Raw genomic sequence first — 10810 nt, forward strand, 5'->3', positions numbered from 1 at the left:
AGATGGAATGCACAATAACCATACAGATCACATCTTTGGACAGAAAAGCTACAGGATCCTCAATATTGGCAGCAAAAACGAGTTCCGTGTCTGACTGTGGAATAGGCTATCATTTATTTCTAGGTAATTTCAGATTGAGGATGAAGAAAAATAAAAAAAGTCCAAGAGTTGAAATATGACCTTGAGACTACCAACTAGAAATTCCAGGACATCTCAAGAATAGACATAATGCATTGAACATCAAGGACAGGAGACCTGATGAACTGCAGCGTGATGTCAAGAACATCATGTATGAACAAAGCAAGAGGTCCCAAAAAAACAGAAGAAAGAAAAGGCCAAAGTGGGTGTCAGAAGTGACTCTCAAATTTGCTTTTGAATGCATAGTAAAGGAAGGAAAGGTAAACATGATGCAATAAATGAGCAGAACAGAAAATTCCAAAGGGAAGCTTAGATGACAAAGAAAATATTATAATGAAATATGCAGAGAACTGGAGTTAGCCAAAACATGTTTAATATACCTCAAGCTGAAAGAACTGAAAAAAAAAAATCAGCATTGGGTTGCAATATTGAAGGATTCCATGGGCAAAATATTTAATAAGGCAGATAGCCTCAAAGGAAGATGAAAGTAATCAAAAGAGTCAGTACACCAAAAAGAACTAGTTGAGGTCCAACCCCTTCAAGAGGTATCAGATGATCAAGGGCTACTGGTGCTGAAAGAAGAAGTCCAAGATGAACTTAAGGTACTAGCCAAAAACAAGTCCCCAGGAATTGACAGAATACCAACTGAAATGTTTCAACAAGCTGATCAATCACTGGAAATATTAACTCATCTAAAACCAAGACATTTAGAAGAAAATGAGTTTGACAACCGGTGGAAGACAGCTATAGTTGTGCCCATTTCAAAGAAAACGGACCCAACTGAATGCTTAAATTATAGAACAGTATCACTATAGCACATTCAAGTACAATTTTGCTGAAGTTCATCTAACCACAATTTATCGACAGTTGCCGCAGTACCTTGACAGGGAACTGTCAAGAATTCAAGTTGGATTCAAGAGGAGGAGGAACAAGCACTATCATTGCTGACATCACGTGGATTCAGGCAGAAAGTAGAGAATTCAACAGTTATGTTCACTTGTTTTTATTTTTTTGTTATTAAAGGTATTTGGCTGCATATGTGATAAACTAGGCATAACATTGAGAAGAATGGGAATTCCAGAACTCCTCATCTTGCTCATGTGAAACTTGTATGTAACTAAGAGGCAGTCATTTACACAGAAGAGTGGATCATAGGGATCATACTTTAAACCTTCTGGATTCCCTACTCTCATGAGGCAGGGATCACACATGACTCCATAATCAATCCTCTTTTTACCTATTTTGACACCAGCTGCTCTTTCCACACTAATTTACACCTATACTGGTTTCAATAATTTGATAATTATTTGCATTGGTCCCACAAAACTCACAGACAATATTCCCAATTAAAGGGGTCTGATAGTCTCAGTACTGCTCCTTTTGCTCCTTCACAGTCTCTGCCACAGTCTCTGGTATCTCTGATCTTGGCCTTTGCCACTCAGCCAGAGATCTGAAACTTTCTTTTCTAATGATTCTGGGCTTTCTGTCTCTGCTCCTGCTTCAATGGTACCTCATCTTTATAGTCAGGAGGGTGGTAACAACAACAACAAAGTTGAATCCCCTTGAATGGTGTTGCCCAGGCCATTATTTACATAGTCCCACAAAATCACTTGGTGGGAATTATAGCGATATGAGTAGAAGGGTCAAATAAGAAGGGTCAAGCTATATGAGTAGAGGTGTCAAGAAGGGTTACCACAGTTTAAAATCAAGATATATGTATGTCAGGGTTATATCCTTCCACAATACTTACTAACTATTTATACCAAGCAAATAACCTGAGAAGCTGAATTATATGAAGAAGGATGCCACGTCAGGATTGGGGGAAGGTTTATTAACAACCTGTGATATGCAATTGACACAATTTTGCACTTTGCTGAATGCTAAATACTTGAAGCATTTGCTGATGAGGATCAACAATTCCAGCCTTCATTATGCATTGCAAACCAAAGTAAAGAAAACCAAACCCTCACAACTAAACCAGTAGACAACATCATGATAAATGAATAAAATGTGGAAATTGCCAGGGATTCCATTTTGCTTGTACCCACAGTCAATACTCATAGAAGCATCAGTCAAGAAATCAAACTAGGTATTGCCTTCTGAATGCACTGCACACCATGCTTTCTAGGTGTTGAAGAACAAGGATAGCCCTTTCTGGACTAAGATGCATCTGACCCAAGCCATGCCATGTTCATGGGCTCATAGGCATTGGAAAGTTTGGCATTGCATAAGGAAATAAAAGGACAATTGATGCATTTGAATATCGGTGGTGGTGTGGAATATTTCCAGGGACTGCTAGAAGAATGTACGCATCCGCCTTGGGAGGAGTGCAACCAGAGTGACCTAGAAAAGTGAGGATAGCAAGGTTCCGTCGTATGGACTTTGGATGGCATCAGGATGGCCCAGTCTCTGGAAAAGGACATCACACGTTATAAAGTCAGAGTTCAGGGAAAAGCAAGAATCCCCTCAGGGCTATGAATGGAGAAATCTCGCTGCAATGTTTGACTCAAGCATAAACCAGTTGTTAGGTTGGAGCAGGACTGGGCAGTATTGTGTTCTGTTGTCCATCGGACTGCGATTAGTCAGAATCTATTTGACAATACCTAACAACCAGAGCATCAGTGTGACTTTGGTTTTGTTATTATATGAATTTCCTGAATAAATAAACTCAGAAATTAGTATGAAAATCCTCCTTTAACTTTTTCAGTAAATGCTGATAGAAATGATTTCGATCTCCCTGGCTTTCTGTGAGAATGAATGTGCTCTTGCATTTGAAGTTCGTGTTATAGCACAATGCCAGCTTTCTGTGTTTGTTTTCCTGGGTGGCCTGCATTTAAAGACACAACTCCTTTAAAAGTGAAATGTCCGATAAGTAAAAACCACAGTTTCACAGTACTCTTTTCACACCATCATCCGTAGTGATTGAGCAAGAAATGACGAGATCGCAGGAGTATCCACAGATGAGAGAATACAGCTGTATTTAATCTAGATGTTCAGAAGTAGTCATGTTACTAGCAATTAATTTAGTCTTCACTTGAATATGGAATTCCTAGGACAGTGTGTTATTGTAAGCTATCATCTCTACCTCAGAAGTTTCCACCTTACTGCAATGAGGATGAAGACTTCCTCCTGGTTAGCAAAGGTTCTAATATACTGGACATACTGGACATTATTAAGGCACACCCTGGGCCCCTGCATTTGATGAAACTTCTGTGGTGATCACAGGTTCTGTGTGACCCTCAACCTCCACAGGTCTGTGAGCAGTTACACACCTTGCCGCACTCTGCAGTCCCAAGAATTACATTACGATTCTAGCTGCAGTCAGAGAAAACGAAGTTAATAAGACATTACTAACCTCAAAATATATCTGGGAAATTCAGTTAAACTTTGATGTGAAGGTTAAGTTGACCTTTAACAGGACTGCTTTCTAATTTTTCTTCTTCCCCTTTTTTCTTTGTGCGTTGTCTCTATCTACCTTTCCACTTTTCATTGTCTAAGGGCATTATTCTCGGCTCTTTTCTAAGCCTTTCTCTCTTTCAACCTGTTCCTTTCAACCTAACCTTCACATATCTTATTTTCCTTAGAACCTTTATTCTCTGAACTGTCTTTCCGTATTTGTTTTATGCTTTTAGTCTCATATTTCTATTATGGCTCACAGTTCTGGGACTGAAGTATTTAAGAACATGTGTTTAAGATTTATAACAGCTTTGAGCCTGACTGGTCTTAGGTGATCATTTAAATTCACCCCTTTTGTCACCTAGGAGATTGCAAAGGTAGAAGGATATTTTTAAGGATAAACGCTGTCTCCAGATTAATTACTCCGTACAGGGTTATTATTTCATTTGCATATCCCATTGCACCAGTAACTTCACCGTGTATGTCTATTTGAACTGTTTTGTGTTTTCTTCAGTAGCTGTCATTGTCAGCTTCAATTTACTTACTTTAAAAATTAGATGACACCTTGCTAATATACTTGCTTATTGCTCTGTACTAAACTAAATACTCTTTAAAAGTTAAAGTTGTTGCTGTTAGACACGACTGAAGTGGGTCTAATCCAAAGTGACTTTATCCACAAGGGAACTAAACAGTGCGATGCAATGCACCGTGCCCACAATCGTTCCTGTGCGTCAGCCCAGTGCTGCAGTGACTGTGTCAGTCCGTGTCATTGAAGTGTTCCTCTCCTTCGATGCAACTCCAACACATATGATATCCTTCTCCCGGAACTGGTCTACCCTGAAATCATCTACGAAGTGTGGACGACAATGTCTTACCCTCTTTGCCTACAAGGGGCACTCTGGCCGTACTTCTAAGGCACATTGGTTCCTCTTGTCAGCAGTCCGTGATACTGGCATATTCTCCTCCAGCACCACAATTCAAAATGCATCGATTCTTTTGGGGTCTTCATTATCCCATGTCCAACTTTCACATGCAATTGTGACAATGGAAAATACCACACCTTTGTCCTCAGCGTAATACCATTGCTTTCAATAGTCTAAGGAAGCCTTGTGGAGCAGCTCCATGCAAGGCCATTTGCCTTTTGATCTCTTGAGTTCCATGAGCATTGATTGTGGACAATCAACCTTTTCAATTTCAACCTTTTCCCCACTTCTCATGAAGTTAACGATTGGTCCAGTTCTGAAGATTGTGTATATTGAGTTGTAATCCATAATGAAGACTGCGATCCTTGATCTTCAAGAAGTGCTTCGATTTCTATTCACTTTCAGCAAGCAAAGTGTCACCTGCATACTGCGGGGTTTTAATAAGCCTTTCTCCAGTCCTGACACCACCCTCTTCTTCATCTACGCCCGTTTCTCTGATGATTTTTCCCAGCACACAGAGTGATTAGAAGGGTGAGAGGATACAACCCTGTCTCCCACTTTTCCTGATTGTAAGCACAGTGTTCCCTCAGTCTGTCGGCACAACTGCCTTTTGACACATATAGAAGTTGCACATAAACATAATGAAGTGTGCTGTAATTCCTGTTCTTCTCAAGATTATCTATAGTTTGTTATGCATAGTCAATGAAACCCACATAAATACCTTTCTAGCATTCTCTTTTTTAGGCCAAATTCATCTGATATCAGCAATGATATCCCATCTTCCATGTCCTCTTCTGAATCCAACCTGAACCTCTGGAATGTCCCTGTCTATGCACTGCTTCAACTGTTACCAGACAATTAAAAATATATACTCTCTTTAAAGGAATATTACACTTGTTTTTATGGAGGCATTTTCTTTCATATTTATGTCACCACTCTCATTTTATTTATGTTTGGATGAATCCACAAAGTTATATGATGCATATTATATATGACTTAAATAATTCTATTCTGATTTCACCTATGTCTGTATTTGCTGAAGAAAAAAATCCAAAGTCCTGTAAGAAACAAGTGTTGCCACAATAAAGCTCCACAAAGGCATGGCAGAATATAACAGAAAGATTTCACAAGAGATGACAATGTTGGTTCTTGTTGTGGTACCATTGAGTGTGATTGGGGTTGTGAGGGGTGATGTTTGAAATAGTCTTATGAAGAAATATTAAACAAGGGACGATTGAAGGGCTGCTGGAACAGAATTTACAGACTCAAGGAGGAGACATCAATAGTACATTTCGTAAACTCTAGAGAACCCTTTGGCAGTTTCTTCGGTGCTTCAGGCAGCATGCTACATAAGAGTTAACCATGAAGAAGAGGACACAAAGACACAGAGTCTCTGCGAAGGGGTTTACATTACATCATAAGCAGACTCAGAGGCCATTTTGAAGAGTTTTGATTAGTGAAGTGAACTAATCTGATATACTCATTTAAAAAGAAAAGATTGCTCCAGGTGCTGTGTGGAAAATGGATGCGGGTACGAAGGAGGAAAACCACTGAAGCGTTTGAAGCTATTTCCATTTGTAGAAACTAAATCATTTCCAGACAGAATAACGTTCTCTGCAGAAATGCATCCAATTTCGTTCAGAGGAATTTCAGCAAATAGCATTTTGTTATTAGACTAATTCTTTATCAGGGGAAACAGTAAACAACTGTACAAATCTATGGAAATGAAATGTTCACACATTGAATGCAATAGGAATTGGAAACCAGAATACAATTAAACTCTGCATTAGCAAAATATGAAATATTTTATCTTATAAATGGCTTACTTATCAGAATATAAAATCAATTTGCAGTATAAGAGTGATTTGGGGGAAATTGATGTTTCATGCCACTAGATTTTACCCTACAGATGTAGATATATTAATAAAATGACTGTTACATGACTTTGTCACTGGAAATATTGAGTTTCCCTTGAATTCAAAGAAGAAAAATGAAAAATTAAAGTTTTCAAAATGGAAATCATACTTGCCTATGAAATAAACTACCCTAACCAGACATCTTTGAGATAAGTTAAGCTTTAAGAGAATTAAGAACTGATATACACACTTATTCATCGACTTAATTTTTCACTTACCTTCTTATTCTGTTAGCACACTCTAGGCTTAACGTTGGGATATTTTATTTGCTTTCAAATCAAAAGTATTTTATCTTGGACTGAGCGAAGTGATGAAGCACATGGCTAAATTATTGCTGCACTCATGTCAGTAAAGGAGACTGGCTGGTAACTCGGGCAGGTTTTCTCTGGGGTAATAAATCATCATCCCTTATTTTTAGTAGTAACTAATTTACATTATCAAAAATAGACTGTGATTTAGCATGTGATAAAGGGACTTTAAACTATACTTTCTTATACTGCACATTATTTCAAGTAATCATGACACATCTTGTAAATTCAATTTATAGAAAAGATGAAAGGACTGGCCCAGACTAGCTTGAGACTCTACCTTATCTCCTTCTAATTTGGATCTTATATTGTTGTTACTAAGGCTCCCCCTGAAATGTTAACCTAATCACACTCTAAAGACTATGACTATGCTGGTTTTCTTGCATGATATGTACTTAATTTCTAATGTTACACAGATCATTTAACTTTATTATAAAGTTTTTAAGTTAAAAAGTAAGTTAACAGTAAAAAACTTAGTGAAAACTAATGTTTATACATAAACATGCCTACTGAATTTTGTTTTAATCTATATCCTCTGTTCCATTTTCCATTATATAACCTTCTAATTTAGAAACAAGATCTTCAAAATGAGTAGTTATAAAAATATAAAAAAAAGAAGGAAAGAAAAGCCATAGCAGCATTGTTTTACAGTTGAATGCAAATCCATTTCTAAGTACATTAATCTTTTGCTTTTAATTCAGTGTAATTTTTCCTCTGAGGCATTTGCAGTTTGTCAGTTCTTCACTAAAGCAGATATATGTTGTGTAATATAATATGATTTCCTGACTGGGTTTCAAATTAACATTTTTCTATCAATATTAAAATGCAATACTTGACCACAAAAGGTATCATAAACACCTCAAAAGTTCAGTGTGTTTTTAAACTTAAAGCAAATCAAGGAACTTCATATTAAGATCAGATTAGAGATTTATACTTGGTAAAAGGTTAAGCAAATCTCCATGCTTTTTGATATTTTTAATTTGCATCTTTAATAAGCTGTAGCATCAACAGAACTGCTGGCTTCATTTCTACATATTTCAAAACAGGAAAACTTGTACTTCTTCACAGTGCCAAATTGATTCTGAGTCAGGATTTAAAAGTTTGCAACATACCGATATATTCAAACTCCCAGATATTAGAAATGGAAAGTACCTCAACCCTGAGATTGGTGTTAAAAGAAACTCATTTGTTTCTTCATATTTAAATAATACCTACTCACTGACTGTTGCTGATGTACCTGCCCAGTGCATGTTGACCCAGATATAGAAATCTTTCTTAACTTCCTCACCATATAAGGAGTAACTCACTGGACCTTCACAAAAAATTGTGCTTCAAAGGATTAGTGCATTGTTTTGCGATATTTTTTCAACATTGTAAAATGTATCTCCTATGAATGATTGAAATAATAGAGTGGTTTGTGAATTAAATTTCCTATAGGGGTTAAATTACACTTTCACACATAGGGGTTAAAAAATACTCCTAAATATAGACTTTTCTGGAGATATTTGGAGATATTAGAGTATTCTCGAACTAACTGAAAGCTGGAAAAGGGCCCATTTTGACTTTGTTGGACTACGACAGTGTCCATTAACTTTTTGGACTATTAAGGTGCCATTCCATCTGCACAAGACTCCGTGCACTCTCCAAGCTACCTAATTTTCCCTCAGGGAATTTTACAATTAACTGGAATAAAGAGTTAAATGAGTGTTTCTCTTTTTAAAGACTGTGTCCCAAGTGACAGAGTTGTGATTCCTAATGAAATAGTTTATTAAGAAAGGCATTGGGGAGGTTGAGATGGAGGAAAGCATAATTTACATGGGTGACTACATGCGCTGTCATAGGCTGTCTGCTCTTCAAGCTCCCTGCTAAACTTCTAGTTTCTGAGGTGTAATGTAGTGTACATCTGGAGCAACAATTATCTTTTAAATGCAACTCAGAAATACAAAGTTAAAGCAAGAGAGAAATAATGATAGATATAATTTCTTCTATTCAGATTTCAAAGTAAGTGTGAAGACATACTTACGTAAATTATGTGAAAACAAAATCAGATAACCATATTGAGATATGCAGTGTGTTAGGCCAGACTGACTAGAGAAACAAAACCCAGTGACACTCATGGATGGATGAGAGAGAGCTTTAAATCAAGAAGGAATTGTGCATTGGAAAACATCCCAGCCCGGTCCAACTCAAGTCCACCAATAGTCCAGAAGTTCCTCTTTCGACTCCCACAGCCATAGCCATGATGCACAATGCAGGAATATCACAGGTTGGTGGGTGCAAAGTCATGTGTAGCCAATGGCAATGGACAGTGGAGTATCACACTGCTCCGTCAGCAATTTGGGTCTGCCAGAAGGAAGGTGAAGGCCAAGAGACAAAGGGGAGTTTCCCAGGGCACTCCTTATGAGAAGGCCACACCCACAAGGATGAACCATCTGACTGTGATTGATGGGTTGAACACCACTCCGGCACTTGTCTATATTTTCAAATTGACATGAAATTATGTAATTACTATATGCAGTGAAGGGTTTTCTATTAGGTTCAAATATAAAATGTACCAGTGGTAATGAATTAAAAAATGTTGTTAACTCTATGTATCCATTTATAAAACTTGGTGCATAGTTGATTTCAATATAGTTTGTTCTGTTTGGTTTGGTTTTGTTTTTTTGGAGCACCTAATATTAACTAGACCACAGCTGTGAAAATATTGCTTTGTGCTTGAAAGAATGATTAAGAGTTGCAATGATCATAAAGTTATAGGTGCATAATTAATGACATACCATATAGACTCGAGTATGAGCTGACCCGAACATCAATCAAGGCACCTAATTTTACCACAAAAACTGCGTAAAAAAAATGTGCTGAAAAATTTGGCTTATCCACAAGTATATAGGTAGGGTTTTTGTTGTTGCTGTTGTTTTTAAAAAACAAACGGGTAAACTACACAGCAAGGATCAATGTGCCATAACTTCTGAACTCTGATCTTGGCTTCCACCACCTTAGACAGAGATCTCAAACATGTTCGATGTTCAATAATCTTGGGATTTTTCTGTTTTTGACATGACTCATACACAGAGGAATGGCTTGGATGGAAAGTATTTGCTGTTGTTGTCATTCAGAGGACTATATCCCAGGAAACAAAGGTTATTTCTTGATTCATGCCCTCTCCTAAAGCCAAAATTTTACCCACCTTAATCTCATCTACACATTTAGCAAAAAACACCCTCCAAAGTGGGATTATCCCACAGGCATGTTGTTCTTCTTCCTAGACGCATTGAGTAAATTCCCAGCAATAGCAATGTTATGCACAATAGAATGAAACGCTACAGGGTCTTGTTCCAATACTGGAAGCCGTTGTTACAGCTATGATACCAATCCATCTCCTTGAGCGTTTGGTTTTTTTTCTGTCCTTCCACTTTATCAAGAACGTGTCCTTTCCCAGGGACTAGTCTTTGCTGAAAACGTCTCCAAATTATGTAAGACAAAGTCTTGTCATCCTTTCCCCTAAGAAGTAACCTTGGCCTTACTTCTATTAGGACTGATTTGTTTAGTGCTTTAACAATGTGTGGTGTTTTCAGTAGTTTTCTCCAGCAACATAATTTAAATGCATTTATTCTTCTTTGGATTTCCTTATTCAATGCACAATTTTCCCATGTATATGAGGTAATGGTAAATAGTATGGCTTGGCTCAAACACACTTAGTCGTCAAAGAAATATCCTTGTTCTTCAATACTCTAAAGAGGTCTTGCACAGCAAATTTATCTAATGCAACACATATTTTTATCTCATAACTGCTGCTTCCATGAACATTAATGGTGGACCCAAGCAAGAGTAAATGCTTGACAATTTCAACTTTTCCCCATTTATCATGATGTTACCTATGAGTCTAGTTGTGGGGATGTTGGCCTTCCTTGCAGTGAGTTGTAGTACATACTGAAGACTAAATTACACGATCTTCATCAGTAAGTGCTCCAATTCCTCCTACTCAGCAAGCAGGTTATGTCATCTGCATATTTCAGGTTGTCTTAAGTCTTCCTCCAATCCTGATGGCAAAGTCTTCTTCTTATAAGCCAGCTTCTCTAATGATTTCTTCAGCATACAGCTTGAATAAGTGCTGAAAGAAGAAGTCCAA

This window comes from Echinops telfairi, unplaced genomic scaffold (genome assembly GCF_000313985.2).
Source record: "Echinops telfairi isolate 266 unplaced genomic scaffold, ASM31398v2 ScPeMD7_7468;HRSCAF=8506_0, whole genome shotgun sequence".
Taxonomy (NCBI): Eukaryota; Metazoa; Chordata; class Mammalia; order Afrosoricida; family Tenrecidae; genus Echinops; species Echinops telfairi.